The sequence below is a fragment of the Anomaloglossus baeobatrachus genome, chromosome 2, assembly GCF_048569485.1.
Source record: "Anomaloglossus baeobatrachus isolate aAnoBae1 chromosome 2, aAnoBae1.hap1, whole genome shotgun sequence".
NCBI lineage: Eukaryota > Metazoa > Chordata > Amphibia > Anura > Aromobatidae > Anomaloglossus > Anomaloglossus baeobatrachus.
This window is the reverse complement of record NC_134354.1, coordinates 546,489,472-546,505,548: the sequence shown is the minus strand read 5'-3', so window position 1 is coordinate 546,505,548 and position 16,077 is coordinate 546,489,472. Positions and strand designations below refer to the sequence as shown.

The 16,077-nt window shown below is 42.8% G+C and overlaps 1 protein-coding gene across 1 annotated transcript in view; it reads left to right on the top strand.

Annotated features, from left to right (window-relative positions):
- The window catches only part of COL4A2 (collagen type IV alpha 2 chain), a 359,463-nt gene that overhangs the window by 164,178 nt on the left and 179,208 nt on the right, over positions 1–16,077 (top strand). The window lies entirely within an intron of this gene.

Genomic DNA, 16,077 nt, shown 5'->3' with positions numbered 1-16,077 from the left:
TATGTAACTTGTAATTGTGTTGTGACTGTGTTTCTTCAGTTTGTAGTTGTGTTTGGAGTTGTTTTACATCAAACTCTGCAGGACATTGTGCTCAAAGCCATATTTTCAATCTGCTGTGTATAAGAGTTGTGTGTGGTCTATTGAGATAAGCCAGTATAAAAGGATGGTGGGACAGAACTATGTCAGATAGAAATGGAAAAAATCTTGGTTGAGGCTGACGTTCAGCAAGGCAATAAGATGCAGCACTTAGCATGGGAACTGAACTACTCGATCTGGTGATGAGTGACATTTATATCTACAGATCTAAAGTGGTCAAAGGAATTCATCCACATTGCATTTATTAAGGATTGCTTTTACCACATTTAATTCCCTCAGTGGAAGAACATCACATATCTTCCTTAAAAGGTTAATCAGTTTTGCCTCACAATAATCCCATTTCCGTTTTCATTTTTCCTGGAGGGATTTTTTCCAATTTCACATCCGCAGTGACTCAGTCATCTGAGTATTTCTTATTTTGAGAATCTCACTATCGTTCTGTACGCAGACGATTTTTAAAATTTCATTAGGGAACACTTCTTGTAGGAAAGAATGTTCTCACAAATATCAAACCCAGGACAGATGTACTATAGCCCTTGGAGCTCCCAATGCCTGCTGACAGAAAACATCTGCTGGATGCTTTGTGAGAACCCTCCCACACAGTACTACAAATCTATTGGCTTGGCTAAACAGATTTCTCAGTGTGTTACTGAAATTTGTGTCTTCAAAACAAGTGTAAGATTTTGTAAGAGATACCCTGGAGCTCCTGTGACAAATACACCTCACATTTCTTTGTATGTTATAACAAATGGCTGTACCATAATCTTTCTCTGACTTATATTTTCTTATAAATTAGAGAATTTATGAATAGTGGTGAGCGAGCACTACCATGCTTGGGTGCTCCCCTTAGAAAACACATGAGCCTAGTTCATGTGCGTGGGTGTGAGTCGGAGGAGAGAGTTGACAGGTGAATGAGTGAGTCAGTTATTGTGTGTCCAGCTTCATTCGGAGTCTACAAATTTCCTATTACTGTTTATAACTATTGATGAGGGGGGCGATACCATGCTCAGGTGCTTGGTACTCGTAAGGAGCAGTTAATGCTTGGATGGGTGCGACTCGAGCACCGAGTATAATGGAAGTCAATGGGGAAATCTTCCGTAAAAACACTCAAGATCCCCTTTGTCTTCCATTATACTTGAATACTTGATTCACGCCCATCTGAGCATTTACTGCTCATTACAATTACTGAGCACCCGAGGGTGATAGCGCTCTCTCATCACTATTTATAAATGGTAATAGGAAAGTTGTAGATTCCGAATGAAGCCAGTCTCACACACAATAACTGAATCACTCATTCACCTGGCAACTCTCTCCTCTGACGCACACCCACACGCATGAACTTGGCTCCTGTATTTTCAATGGGGAAAATGGAAAAAGCATCTGCCAGACACCACTTGAGGCAGCTTATCTCTTGAAGAGCAAAACTGTCATGGTCATTTTGTTTAATTCTGTTTTCTGTATATGATTATAGGACAGCAATATTTCCTAAGCTGCTTTTAATAGTGTTTAGAGATATGCTTTATAACAGCTACATGGACTCCATAGGAAACTGTAGTCTGGAGGTGTTCACTGACATCAATAGAAAAATTATCTAGGGGTGATCTGTGCACGGGTCACTGTACAGGGAAGTAAAGATGGTGAGATGCGCCCATTGTAAATGGCGGATTCTATGTTTACTTTATATAGTTCTATTTATTTTAATCATGTTTGTGACTTATGACTACTGAAAAGTGATCTTTACAGAACAGGTAGTGTCAGTCTAATATAAGACTCAGAGGAAAGTGTGAAAACTGCTAAATTTTATTTTTTTTATTTTTTTTTTAAATGATTATAATTGTTAAAAATGAAAAAAAAATCACCAGTTTGAAAAAACATGTTTAAAACAGAAAGGGGAATTTATGAATTAATCAAGGTTACACATTTTTTTTAAGAATTTGCTAATTTTGTCTTGTATTGTTTTTGAAGTTTTATGCTATTGTCACCACTTTTACATAGTGAGTTGGAAACGTGCGTGGTAGGCTATGCAAAATAGTCTAAGATTTAAAAAATAATTACTTTTAAAAAGTCTTAACTTTTACTCCAGCATGGGAGTGATATAAAAACACAAAAAAATAGCTCTAAAACAAAGGATATATCTAAAGATGTGCCAAATTAATCAAACTCTCACATGACACATTATTAAATTTGATGCTAATAAAGAAAACGCTGCCACAAACAAAACGCAATTTAAAATCTCAATGAATAAAATCACTTCCTCTCATGATGAATTATTCCCCAATACTAAAGCATGAATAAAACAGGTAATTTCTGATAATACATTCTCTTTAAAGTACCACTTAAGCATTTTTTTTATTTTTTTTTTAATTTTATTTTACCACTGGAGTGGTACTTTAAATCTAAGTCCCATGCTCACTGTCTTATACTCACCTGCTACCATCTTCTTCAGTTATTGCCACTGCTCCAGTCACTCACTGGTGATTTGTGACCTGCTGGCAGCTCCAGTCTTTCATGGAGTTCACAACTCAATACATCTCTATAAGAGCCTCATTCTTGCCCTCATAGACGTGCTTGTGACAGAACTTCTATTTTCGGAGAATCAGAAGTTACGGGCACAAAATGGCGCTTTGGACCTGGAGCAACACCAAAAAAGGTGAATCAGCTAGAGGGTGACTATAAGACAGGGGGCAGGGGACTTAGATTAAAGCACCACTCCAGCAGTGAAATAAAAAAAGAACTGAAAGAAATCTGTGAGATCATTCAAATAAGAAATTACATGACAGTGTGGGCTATGAGAATGAAGAATGGTACGGACACTGGGCTGTAGGGACTCCGTACTCCTTCGCCAAAGATAGTCAGTGTGTGTAGATGTTTGGGTGAGGTATGGGACACTTAATATTTTCTTCGGGTTGGTGTCAATCACTCCACAGATGGTCCCCGTCGTAGATGCAGTAGACAAACATGTGACACTGGAGTGGTCTTCGTAAACAAAACTGGAACAGTTTCTTTTCCTTTTCATCGCTATGACAGACTTGGACTCATTCCTGACAGTTCTTTTTTTAGTTTCTTTGGGTACTTTCACTTGACCTTTCCCCGCTATCTTTTAACTAGTCTACAAGTTACCAGGCACCTGTGACTCCGTTCGCCCACTCTTCTTCTTACCGCTCTCTGCTTTTGGGTCCCAATGTGTCAGGGCCGGGAGGACTGGTGGGCCCAGGAGGTGGATCCACTGGACCATGCACCCCACCGGAGGGCAGGGTACACGGCAGCCGGAGCACTGGCGTGGCAGGGACAGGTATAACCAGGTCACCAGGGTCACGGAGTTCTTTAGGACAATACAGGAAACAGGCACAGGTACCCGGTAGCAAAGACAAACAGTACTCCTGGTAACAGGACACAGCACAAGGGGACCTGAGCACCTAGCTCAAAAGACAAGCTTCAGGACACGTTGATCAGGCGCCGCCCACATGGAAAGGCCAGTCTTATATACCCAGCACAGCCTCATGTCATTTCCTGCTGCAGGTGTTCTGGGCCCATAAGACCAGGAGAGTGGGCGCGGCCTGGTCCTATACAGAACCATGTGGCTAAGACTCAGAGTCAGACTCATAAGACCAGGAGCAGGACACAGGAGAGCACGAGCAGGAGCGGCAGCCATGACCGGTGGACACGTGGACTGGATCAGTGGTTAAGGAGCAGTGCAATGACGGTGAGGCCGGATCAGTGGGTACGGAGCGGTGCCGGGATGGTGCGACCGGATCAGCGGGTAAGGAGCGGTGCTGAGGCATCGGGAGCGTGACACAATGGCTGTCTAGCCTGAGCCCGTCGAGATGAGCTGTAGGCTCTGGACTTTTGGAGGTTCCCTGACCAATATTTACTCCATGCCGTGTATTTAGTCCTGAAACCCTTCTGCAGAACTGACTCTCCTCAGGCCCATCTCTCTAACCAACCCTCCTGGCCACCTGTCACTCCTCAGTCTATCTTATCTAACATCTGCTCTAACGCTGCTCCTACCTTACCGCTAGGTGATGCCGGCTGCTACTTGATCCTAGCTCTGCTACATCAGGGACCTGTAGCTTACTAGCAGCAGCAATAATTTTAGCACGTGCATTAACAGCGTACTTGGTACCTAAAACCTATTACCTTTACAACATAGAGAATTAGCATAAAATAGTGGGGCGAGATGCAACCACCTCCTACAAGAATTTAAGATATTTTCTACTTTTATTAAACAAATTTATATTGCTAAGAAATCCTATGTAAAATTTTATGCAAGTTAGGCTGGAAACTCTGGGAACACTTGCACTGCCTGGACTCCCAGCTCTATTCTTAGCCTATCTCTGTCCTCCACTAGGTGATTGATAGCTAAAAAGTTAATTTCCTATAAATAGTAGTGATATGAGTAACATTCACACGTCCTTGTAATTCAGAGCACAGGAGACGTCTTTGCATTTATCGACTATTACTACGAACTTTGGGAGAGAGATCCAGGTGGCCTTCATCAGCCTTGAACACTCCATGTTTCTTGACTTTGTGTATGTAATGTTACTGGCCTCTAATCTTATCTACTTTGGTTTATTTTTGTTGACAGTTAATAGCAGAGGATCTGGCTGAGCCCTCAGAGAAGTGCTTACTAGAATGCCTCAGTCCTTCTCTGCTCACTTATCAGTATAGATAACATTTCTCTAGTTTGCTCTCATTCAGTGCCAGTCATGTACACAAATTAGTAACAGCTTCAATACTCTACAAATTGGCTTAAAGTAAGCATTTGAATACTACTACAGAGATATTACTATTAGGGTGACACTGATGCTTGGTCTGATGACAGGAGCTGAACATTGTACAATATGTTGATTTGCTACATGGTGATACAGAGTGACGACATAGTGATAGTCAGTATATAAATTGGAACATACAAACATTTTCTTAATATAATGTGATTGATGGGAAGCAAGTAAGTGTTTGGCCATATACATGGTGGGAATATTAGCTAACATTCAGCAGGAAAATAACTACATGCACAGCATAAAAGGGTGTTCCGAATAGTTTGCCGGAATAAATGTTCTGAATTTTATATTTACTAAATGGTCCTTAGAAGCATTGTTTTCTGAAAAAATACCTCTGTAATATGGAGTAGTAGGGAAGAACCATACAGTAGCATATAGACTGCCAACAACTCTGTAGTATGGTGTAGAAAGAATTCCCTCTATGTACTAGCTCTATGTACACAACCTTAACATGTTCATGAGGACATATTATGGTTGGCTGATGAAAAGAGGTCTTACCAACAGTGTTTGCCTAATATATCTATGGGTTAGAACTGGAGATGAATGGATCAATCCTCAGAGGTTCAGGTTTGAGTCAAATTTCCTGACGTTTCACTCAAATTCAATCAGTTTGAAATTCGATTCATGGTTCACAAAAAAACCTTTCCCAGCACCATTCCCCACACTCCTGAAGTATCCGAGAGTCGGCTAATGTAATTTTGCATAGCTGCATGATCCTCTCCATAATACTTGTCAGCTATGACATGTTATAGATTACCATACCTTGTACAATGGTAATCAGTACCTGAGTCATCAGAAATCAACAGTTCCCAGTGGAGCACAGTTTATACGGTAGAGGCGTTTTGCATTTCCAGAGTCACTGGGTAAGTCTCTCCTGTAGTTTGTTAGCTGTAATGGTCATTGAGGTCCAGTGTTTTTCTGTAAGCTCTAAGGGTCAGCAGGGTCCTTTCTCTCTCACCTATAAAGAGCACTTTTTGGCAATATGGTCATCTCTCTCTTTCCCTCCTAAAGAGTGTATGCTATTATGGCCAACGGGGTATTTCTCCCTTTTTCTGTCTCGCGCCTGTGTAAAGTGTAAGCTCTTATGGTCAACAGGGTTCTCTCTCTCCTTTACCCCATGTGCATTGTTCAACTTATTACGTGCATTCCATTATTGTAGATTTGCACAAATTTATTAACCGTAAATCAAATATTTTGAAGAAAATTTGACAGTCAGCTAATTCGAATTTCAACAGATCCACTCATCTCTTTTTAAAACATAAAGGCACTCTCAGTGAGCAACTCCCACTTTGCCGGACCTATCAAATCCATGGACAGCTATTTATTTGAATATTAACCATATAATGCTACATACAGTATGTAAGCCTAGCCATAGCTTCGTAGCTTACCTGCTAATAATTTCTCATTGTATGAGGATAAAGAAGGTGGCCTCATTGCATCAGCCGATCATTGCTTCTCCTTATTTTTAAAATTAGTTATCGTAGTGGGACAACCCCTTTAGTAGTCCAATTTGGCCATATATTTTGCGCTACTGCTCAGGTGTCCTCCTTCTCACCCGGTACCATGTTTCCCGCCGATATTCTACCATCAAATCCAGTGTCCTTTAATAAGCTTAAGATTTAAAACCTAGATAAGATTATTCATTTACCGAGCGTGCACAAAAAGGCATTTTGAAGATGATAAATTTGGATTTTCATAAAAAATTACTTTAAAAACATCTGTCATAGGTAAAGATTGATTTAAATAAGGACATATGTTACCAAGTAACAGTTCTAACTAATTGGGAGGACAAGCTTTTTTTGCTTTATTTTTTCCTGTGTGCTTAGATACTTACATCACAGCCATTGATTGTGTCCTAGTGAAAGCATGGGCACATTTAGGGCACAATGCAATAACTGCTTGCAGGTTCAAAATAAGGGGTCTCTTTTTGTTACTGAAATTAAAACTGTAATTAGAGTGTGTTTTTGCACCACGCCTTCATCAATGGCGGCCTAGGCAGTGGCTTACTTCCATTTCCCTGACAATACAGTTTTCACCAGACAACCCTTCCTTAAATGTTATATTCTTCAATGTAAAATAAAAATATACAATTGTTACCACCTGTCATTCCAAGGATGTCAGCTTCCGGTCTCCTAAGGCTCACATGACATTATGACACATGAACTTTGGGGCCATTCAGAACTGCTACATTTTCACTTCTTTTTGATGTCTGAGGTTCGTCCAAAGGAAGTTTAAGCACAGCAGCTCCATAGTAGCCACTGGTTGGCAACAGGGCTCACATGGATTAACAATGTAACAAGAGCCTCAGGAGACCCAGTGCCAATATTACTGGAATGTTACTTATACGCAAGGTGAGAAAAGGGTAGTTTTACTTTACATTGGTTAATATAGTATTTAAGAAAAGGTTGACTAAGTAGTTGACAATCCCTTTTTATGAAACTTTGGTGAAAACTATATTGTTGGGGATATAGAAGTAAACAATTGTCTAGGCCAGCATTATGGAACAAAGGGCACAAAAACACTCTAACTTTACATTTGTTTGTAAAACATGTTATATTATGAATGTATATTGTGTATGAGTTGCAGATCATGCTGCTGTGCCCAGGAATGTAACTGTAGGGGGTAGAAATGCCTCTTTTCCTCACTAGAAGACACCAGTATAATAAATGTCACTTGATTTTTTTTTTTTTTATTGGGCTCCAGTAACTTCACAAGAATTGTCAGTTTGAGTTCAAGCTGTTCAGTCCTTCTCTACCCTATCATTAATTTTCAGGAGGCTACCATAAACATTAGAGGGTAGGCCAGTCGCTTGGACATTAGGGTCAGCCAACTTTAATTCAATGCATAGGCCTTAGGCACCATGAAAGTTGTCACTTATATTTTTTTAACATGAATGTGTCTAAAGTCACTGTATAAAATGAAGACATGTCAGTAAGCAGGAAAAATTTAATGAAACAAATTACAGTAAGCGTGATAATCTATGTTAATTTTTCATTTTTGAAAAACGTTTGATAAAAAAATTCTATACACCTTTGTACATGCTCCTTAGTATTTATTCTCCACTTAATTCCTTCCACAATTCACATAACATGTTTTTTTAATTGTATGTATGATGGTTCCCCCTTTCTCAAATATGTAACATTTGCTTCCAAATTCATGTATTGATACATACTTACTTTGCTGGAGTACTGCTGTGTTAGATTGCCATCTGTTGTAAGAAATTTAAACTGCAATAGTATTACTTAAATTCATTCTAGATGTGTCATAAAATTGTTAGTTATTAAAAAAATATTAAAAAAACAAATTGTAACTACATGATTAGAATCACACTGAAATTCACAGTTTAAATGATCTTCGAGAAGAAAGAAAAATATAAAATTATATATATAAGCTCAAATTAAGCAAAGTTTTAAATGTATGAAATCATACATGTTTCAGTATAACTTTGCATCTATAATCACATTCATTTGCAAATTTTCATGTCCAATTAACATTCACAATGGAATTTTTTTTTATCCACATTATTAGTGTAACATAAAAAACTTGATTTCAAGGGAACCTGTATAATTTTTTAAGAACAAACTTGGCAGAGAAGTGAACAATTACATTGATATGGGAACCTGAAAGCTGATACATCCACAGGCTGCATGTATCAGACAATGGCTGTATGATCTCTGCCAGGTCTGGGTGACTGCAGCATTTCAGAGAAAAACATACAATGAATTAATTCCACTTTGCTGGAGACTATTAGGACAGGCGGGTCCCTGGTAGCTTCCCTCCGATAACGTCCCTGGAGTGACAGGTCTCACCCTATACACGGACATAGGGAGAGGCTTGTCTATCCACAGCAGCAGGCTGGGAGAGCTCGCCAAGGACCCGCCTGTTTAACTAGTCTCCTGTGTGGCAGCTTCTAAGCATGTTTTTCTCTGAGTCCAGCATACCTGGCTGAGATCATACAGCCATTGTCTGTAGTTTAAGCAGTATGTATCAGTTGGCAGGTTCACTTTAATTATGTAACAAATTGTGATTTCATTTAATCACCAAAAGCTTAAGACTATGGCCATGCTCGTACCCGCCCATAATCTCACGCCTGCGCATTTAACTCGCCAGCGCAAGCTAGGGCAGCTATGTTTTCTGCTCTGCCCACGATATGGCAGAGCGAACTGCGCCTGCGCGAGCCAAACTAACTGCAGAGGCACGAGATTTGAAAATACGACGAGGAGGATGACGGAGGTGTCATCCTGTCAATCAAGAAAGGAGGACGGCGATTAGCGGCAGGAGGGGGGAAAGGAGCAGAAAATGAGCCCACCCATCTGGCCAACACAGGTAATTAGCATACCTAAGGGCCAAGTTTTATAAAGTTATTTTTAGGGTTTGGAAGGGGAGTCAGGGCCAAAGTGCACCTTCATAGAATGCAGCCCAGGAGCTGCAAAAGGTGATTCTTTTAGCTTAACTCTAGAAGTCCCAGAGAGGGGTCATTTAACAATTCTACCTTTAGAACCCAGAGACGGGTCGAATGACCTGAAGGATTTTAGCTAACATCCTATAATCACCGTCTTTTGTTCTGTAATTAAGGCAATTACTGTCGCACCACAGGAGGTTGTTGTTTTCCATTGAGTTTAGCCATTTAGTTTCTAGTTAGTTCTATTCAGTTTAACTAAGGGTCATTTGACCCTCTTTCGGGACTTCATGGAGAGCTAGAAATTTCTGGGACTTCTAGTGTTAATAGGGAAAAATCTGGTGACAGGTTCCCTTTACAAGTGACAAACATGCAAAACAATAAGAAATCAGGAAGGGGGCAAACACTTTTTCATACCACTGTATAGGTGGGGAGTGAATGTGACGGGTTCCCCCTATAGCAGGGGTGGGGAACCTTTTTACTGCCGGGGGCCATTTGGAATTTTCTACCAACCTTCGGGGGCCGCACCAAATTATCAACTTGAAAACGACCAATCTATATTTGGTCAAACAATTAATTAACTCACCCCTACTGTGGTGGCAGGAGCTGCTTCTCTTTGGTGCGGCTGTGATGTTCGGTGATATTGATCATTTTGTTTCTCACAACTGCTTTTCCAGGTTTGTCTTGGTCTGGAGAGGCTGGGGGCATACACATCCCAGGAGAAGCTGGGGCATATACATCACAGAAGACACTGGGGCGCATATACATCACAGGAGACACTGAGGCATATACATCACAGGAAACATTGAGGCATATACATCCCAGGACAGGCTGGGGCGTATACATGACAGGAGGAGCGTATAGATCACAGGAGGGGTGTATACATCACAGGAGATGCTAAGCATGGACAGCACTAGTGGCGGGCACAGACAGCACTAGGCGGCGGCACAACGGACAGCACTAGGCGGCACAACGGACAGCACTAGGCGGCACAACGAACAGCACTAGGCGGCACAACGAACAGCACTAGGCGGCACAACGGAAAGCACTAGGCGGCACAACGGACAGCACTAGGCGGCACAACGGACAGCGCTAGGCGGCACAACGGACAGCGCTAGGCGGCACAAAGGACAGCGCTAGGCGGCACAAAGGACAGCGCTAGGCAGCAGCACAGAGAGCGCTAGGCGGCAGCACAGAGAGCGCTAGGCGGCAGCACAGAGAGCGCTAGGCGGCAGCACAGAGCACTAGGTGGCAGCACAGAGAGCACTAGGTGGCAGCACGGACAGAACTAGGTGGCAGCACGAACAGCACTAGGCGGTGGCACAACGGACAGCACTAGGCGGCATAACGGACAGCACTAGGCGGCACAACGGACAGTACTAGGCGGCACAACGGACAGCACTAGACGGCAGCACAGAGCGCTAGGTGGCAGCACAGAGAGCGCTAGTTGGCAGCACAGGGAGTGCTAGGTGGCAGCACAGGGAGCACTAGGTGGCAGCACAAAGAGCACTAGGTGGCAGCACAAAGAGCACTGACAGTGACAGCACAGAGAGCACTAGGTGGCAGCACAGAGAGCACTAGGTGGCAGCACAAAGAGCACTAGGTGGCAGCACAAAGAATACTGACAGTGACAGCACAGAGAGCACTAGGTGGCAGCACAGAGAGCACTAGGTGGCAGCACAAAGAGCATTGACAGTGACAGCACTAAAAGGCAGCATGGAGAGCATTAGGTGACAGCACTAGGAGGCAGCAGGGAGAGCACGATGTGGCAGCACTGACAGCACTAGGGGGCTGCACAGATTACACAGCACTGAGCGGTTACACACAGTACTGGGGGGTACACAGCACTTGGGGCAACACACAGTACTAGGGGGTACACAGCACTGGATGGGGGGGCAGCGATGGGTTGCATACTCACAGTACAAGGGGAGGAGGAGGAGTCACATAGCACCGGTCCGGGAGGCATGTACAGCAGGAAGGCATCTGCTGCACCTCTTCTGCTATGACTGGAGCACAGCGCGCTGTTTACCCCGCCCTCAAGGTAAACACTCAGCATGCGAGCACAGTCCCGGGTTCAGTCTAGAATGTATGGGCTGTAGTCAGGTCCCGAAAAGAGCCCGTACATTCTAGTATGGGCTGCAATCAGGATCTGTAAATAGCCCATACATTCTAGTATCTACCCATAACGCACTGGGATTTTAAAGAGCCGGCGGCTGGCAAAAGCGCAAGTGCCGCTCGAGCACTGGGGTAGCCTGGAATGTGCCCGGGGGCCGCATTAAATGTCATCGCGGGCCGCATACGGCCCGCGGGCCGGAGGTTCCCCACCCCTGCCCTATAGCATGTGATCAAAGGAGACTAACAAGCAGCCCAGCAGAGATTAACTCTTGCTAGCCTGCCTATGAACTACCAATCTGTAAGTCGCCGCCCGAGTCTACCTGCGCTGATCAGATATCATTTTTTTACCTTTTTGTCCGGCTTTCTCTTTTTTTGGTTTAATGATTAATCCCGAATGGTTTTATTGCTCCTTTTGTAACCCCCACACGCATGGCTATTATTGATTTGCACCTTATGGCTATTATTGAATTTTTTGCTGTGTGTAGGTACGGGTTTTTTCTTTAACAAATTTTGTGATATCAGAGAAGTTATCAGCAGGAGTGCCAGAATCTGTAGTCAGCACAGTTCCATTCCTGATGCCACCATAATAGTCGGTGATATTTGTAAAATCCTCTTTTTGACAAACCTATACAGGTAATCTTGGAAACGAGTTAAAAAAACACTGATTAAACATGAGGAAAGGAGGGGGGAGACTGTTAAAAAATAGGGTAGTTTAGTGATCTCTGAAGTAAGGGAGAGGAGATGGACTGTTTCAGAAAAATCAGCCTAAACTTGATATTTTCTAGAATCGGCTGAGCAGAGTAGCATCTGGAGTGAAACATATCTAGAAATAGAGACTGATGGGTTCATCTGCCTAATGACTGAGCTGGAGGTCTCATATTTTAACAAAGAAGGCCAAATTTTGTAAAAGAAAAGTTGTTTCCTTTTAGCCCCGGTTACTAGTTTCCAGGGGCGTAACTAGAGTTTGATGGGCCCCAGTGCAAAGTTCAGACCTGGGCCCCCCCTCCACGTACATCGACATTTAGGGTACAGGATAATGACACTGACACTCGGGGTACAGGATATTGATGCTGACACTTGGCTCTTACCCACAGCACCCAGATTTCCCATGATCTGAAATCCCTCTATCAGCACCCATCTTTCCTATTTTCTGATATCCATCTTGTCCTCGGCACACTGCTTCCCCATGCTCTGCTATACATCTTTCCCTCAGCACCCAGCTTTCCCATATCAGAGCATGGGAAAGCTGGGCGCTCAGACATTATGTATAGCAGAGCATGGGAAAGCTGGGTGCTGAGAGAAGATGTATAGCAGAGCATGGGAAAGCTGGGTGCTGAGGGAAAAGAGCCTTTTTCCCTCAGCACAAAACGTTCCCATCCCCTGCTTGTATCTTTGTCCCCCCTTGTATATAGTTCTCCAAATACAATAATGGCACCCACATCGCCTTCCAAATAGTATAAAGGGTCCCACATAACCCTTCATATATTAGAATACACTTCCATAGTCCTCCATGTATTATAATGCATTTCCCATAGTTCTCCATGCATTATAATTCACCCCATAGTACTCAATATATAATACTGCACCACATAGTCCTCCATATATTATAATGCACCCCCATAATCCTCCATGTATAAAGTAGCCCTTCAATTATTATCTTGAATTTCTCATAGTTCTCTATGTATTATATTTCACCCCATAGTTCTCCATGTATTATACTGCACCACATAGGCCTCCATATATTATAATGCAGCCCTATAGTCCTCCTTGTATAAAGTAGCCCTCCAATTATTATAATGAATTTCTCATAGTTCTCCATATATTATAATTCACCCCATAGTTCTCCATATATTATACTGCACCACATAGTCCCCAATGTTTTATAATGCACCCCCATAGTCCATGTATAAGGTAGCCTCCATAGTCCTCCATATATTATAATGTAGCCCCCATAGTCCTATATGTATTATAACGCAACCCCATAAAACTTTATATTGCATTATGCAGCCCCATACTCCTCCATGCATAAGGCACCCCTATATTCCATGTATAAGGTGTCCTTCATTTTGTATTATGCAGCCCCCCCAGACCTCCATATATAATAATGCAGCCAGCCTCTCCAGGCCTCCATGTATAATAATACAGCCAGCCTCCTCAGGCCTCCATGTATAATGTAGCAGCCAGCTTCTCCAGGCCTCCATGTATAACAATGCACCCAGCCTCCTCAGGCCTCCATGTATAATATAGCACCCAGTCTCTTCAGACCACCTCCATGTATAACAATGCACCCAGCCTCCTCAGGCCTCCATGTATAATATAGCAGCCAGCCTCTCCAGGCCTCCATGTATAACAATGCACCCAGCCTCCTCAGGCCTCCATGTATAATGCAGTATCTCTAGGCCTCCATGTATAATGCAGTATCTCCAGGCCTCCATGTATAATAATGCAGCTTCCCCAGACCTCCATGTATAAAGCAGACTCTCCAGGCCTCCATGTATAATAATGCAGCCACCCCAGACCTCCATATATAATGCAGCCTCCCCAGACCTCCATGTATAAAGCAGCCTCTACAGGCCTCCATGTATAAAGCAGCCTCTCCAGGCCTCCATATATAATGCAGCCTCCTCAGACCTCCATGTATAAAGCAGCCTCTCCAGGCCTCCATATATAATGCAGCTTCCTCAGACCTCCATGTATAAAGCAGCCTCTCCAGGACTCCATGTATAATAATGCAGCTACCCCAGACCTCCACATATAATGCAGCCTCCTCAGACCTCCATGTATAAAGCAGCCTCTCCAGGCTTCCATATACAATAATGCAGCTTCCCCAGAACTGCCTTCCCAAGCCTCTGGCCACCGTTTACTTATACTAAAAAAAAAAACAAGTACTCACCTTCTCTCTTCCTTCCACCGCTGTTGTCTTCCCCGCTGCTCGTACTCCCGGTGCTGCGGTCGGCGTCCTCCCGTCCTGCACTCTGTGCACTCAGCACAGCAGTCGCTCGGGAGTGACGTCATCGCACAGGGGGAGAATGGTGATGCATAGAGCGGCACCGGCCGCGCTATGCTTCATCATTACTGTGCGCGGTGACGGGGGAGACACTGCAGCCGCTGTCACCAGGCAGGGGGCCCCGGTGCCGCCGCTGACATCAGGCAGGGGGGCCCGGTGTCGTCGGCGGCAGCGGGTCAAATAGCGGCCGCGAGGTCTGTGACAGATCAGCGCAGCTCCATGTACACTGACAAGAGCTGGCTGCTGATCTGCCTGGCGGCCGCCGGGCCCTAACCTCCCGGGCCCGGTCGCGACCGCGACTGCTGCGACCGCGGTAGTTACGCCACTGCTAGTTTCTCTTCTTTCCATATAGGATCCTAGATTGCAGCCAAAGTAGGATGCTCAAAATGAGTCATAACACATAAGTCAATGCAGCAAAATAATAGCTATAAATTCCTGAACAACAATGGAAAACCAAAAAAGGATGTTATATGTCCACATTGATAGTACAATTATATGTTTATTAACATTAAAATATACAAAAGGTTTAAAAACAGGAGAGACACACAAGGGGAGCGACAGATACAGCAGGAGGAGATAAAGAGAAATGTATAAATATACATAAAAGGTGGATTCAGAGTTAATACTGATTCTTAGTGGTATCAGTAATAATTTAGATGAGAAGACATCACGGTAACCACCACTAGTACAAACAGTGGGAAGCACCATCAACATAGCAATAAGTGCAAATGTCCTAGTGAAGAACACAATGGACAAAGTTCTGATTGAGCTAAAATCTGAAGTTATAGGGATGAAAATTTACACATAGTTGTCTTCTCCTGCTGGACTGGCAACAGTCCTGTCCCATTCTTTACAGATAGGTTCTACTTTATTTAAACATTCTTTAGAATTATGGGTAAAAAGTCTTTAACAAATAAAGGGTGGATTAGTAATTGGTTTAAATTAATTAGTATGCTGCTAAGTAGTTGGGAGGACAACATTGGGAGTTTAGGTAGCCAGATAATGACTGGATAGGAAGTTAAAATGAAAGAGTTTCTAAAATATCTAGTATTGAGCAAACGATTTTGTGCTGCCCTGTTGCAGTATGCAATCCAGTCCTCCGTGGCCACTAGATCAGGGCGGTCTTCATTTCCGTGGCTAGCATCTTTGGCTAGTAATTTTGAATGGCTGGACCAGGACAGCACAAATCATTTTGCTTCTATCTACAAATATCTTTGATATCATTTTCAATTGGTTTCCGGAAAGATGATATCTCAGGATAATTCCCAAAGTTTGGAATATGTGAAAATGTTCTCCCGTTTCTCACAAATTTGATGTCAACAGACTCAGTTTAGACAACGAGCAAGGCATCCAGTACCACTTGTCAGAAACCTATAAACTCAATTATAACAGGTGGTGCACGCCCCTTGCCCACTGCCCTATTTGAGGACCTCACAAAATAATCACACATCACGACTTTGTTAGTGACTTGAACAATTGGGTATGATTCCAGTGTTTTTAGATTAATATATAATATTTTAATGAATTTAATAAACGTGACATTTTAGAGTTTTTTTCTGGTCATTATTAAATCAGAAACCTAAAGGAATTATCTTGCTTTTAATTAAAATTTGAAAATATTTCTGTTTTGTGTCTCTTGAATAAGTTAAAAAAAAAAAACTAGACATCTTACCTGGGTA